Here is a 1,802-nt window from a genome sequence, read left to right as displayed (position 1 = left end):
CACCATTTTAAGAGACACTCCTGAGTCGGGCCCTATCAAAAGTCACTTCCTGCTATTGTGGAATATAATGCAATGTTATATACATTATTGTCTTGAGTATTTTCTTCTTTCAATTGGGAATTGCCCAGTGAATCTCTTGGCAGGATTAATTGAGATTGTTAAAAAATGCTGATAGGAGCCAGGTTCTGTGGCTTAGCCTGTAATCCCGTGCCTTTGGGATGCTGAGGTGAGTGGATTACCTGAGCCCACGGGTTCAAGACCCGCCTGGGCAGCAAGACCTCATCTCTACAATAAATTAAAAAATCAGCCAGGCGTGGTAACACATGCCTGTAATTCCGGCCACTCAGAAGGTTGAGGCAGAAGGATCGCTGGAGCCCAGCAGGCGAGGCTGCAGCGGCCGGGAGTGGCCACTGCACTCCAGTCTGGGCGACTGAGTGAGACTCCAACTAAAAAAAACCCAAAAAACAAAACAAAACAAAAACGCTGACAGGTCCCAAGAGAGCCTAAGCCACCTGCTAAAAGGATTTACTTGTTTATCTGAAGCTTCTCAGTTCTTTTCTCATATATACAATGTCAAAAATTTATTTGACTTAGGTATCTGCTACAGACATAGAAAGGACACTTGGATTTTTTTAGTTATAAGATGGGTGGCAAAGGGGTCTATAGGCAATCTAATTATACACACACACATGCGCGCATGCACACAAACCTACATGTGTAATACCTAAGATACATACACATATTTATTTATTTATTTATTTATTTATTCTCTATTTCAATAAAGGATGAGGCAACATCATAGTAGACTGTCCATATACTTCATTTCAAAAAATTATGTGAACAATTAGCCAATGTCACAGTTACCTGCAAGTTTAAACATTCTGATTACAATTTTGCACCATGGCTGGATTTTGTCAATTTTTGCTTCTAAGCTGACAAAGAGTTGTCTCTAGTAAAGGGAAATTTACTTAGTAACTTTAGTCAGAAAAAAAGGGAAGGGAATTGGAAGACCTTTTGTCTTTGAAAATCTCTCTTACTTTTCACTAAACAGAAGAAAGGTAGAGAGTTCCCATGCACCTTAATTATCTTCAATTCAAAAATAATTATGCCAAAAAGGAACATTTTGAGGTAACACATTCTGAATTTCTTCACTGTCTTGAATGTTTATTTGGATAATAATGACTTTTACTGAAATGGAAAATAATCAAAGAAAAATATGTTTTGAGTTGAAGATAAATATCATTAGTTCTCTGTTGGATCTGTTTACATTGAGAAGCCAAACTTGCAAGACAACAGAAATAGGAAGAGTCAACAACATAGAATTTATGAAAATATGAGGCTTAAACTTTAAATTGGTTCACCAGCATGAGGCAAGTTTTTATTTAAGAAAAAAAAAGGTATACCACATTCTAAAATCTTCAAAGAAAAAATGTAAAGCTCTAAGAATTTTGCCAGTAAAATACATCTAGAAAAAAAATAGTAATGTACAAATATGGTAAAAATAATGTGTGTAATTATCACTACAGAGTAAGGAGATAAACCCTTCTTTATTTGCATTGTGGAAATATGAGCAAATCTCTGTAAGAAGATGACAGGAAAAACAGTATTCCCGGGAAAGTTCTTTATTTTCAATTAAACTTTATATTGAAGCCTAACATTCTTGATTTTTATTCATGGAACATGGATATTAATATATACAATTTAATTTTATGATTTTTATTGGGGTTTTTTTGCTTTTTGTTTTTTGAGTTGATGTCTCACTCTGTCACCCAGACTGGAGTGCAGTGGCTGCTCCTGGCCAC

Source organism: Carlito syrichta, unplaced genomic scaffold (assembly GCF_000164805.1).
Source record: "Carlito syrichta isolate Samal-C Ts95f unplaced genomic scaffold, Tarsius_syrichta-2.0.1 Scaffold130362, whole genome shotgun sequence".
In the NCBI taxonomy this organism is placed as follows: domain Eukaryota; kingdom Metazoa; phylum Chordata; class Mammalia; order Primates; family Tarsiidae; genus Carlito; species Carlito syrichta.
This window is presented reverse-complemented; position numbering follows the sequence as displayed.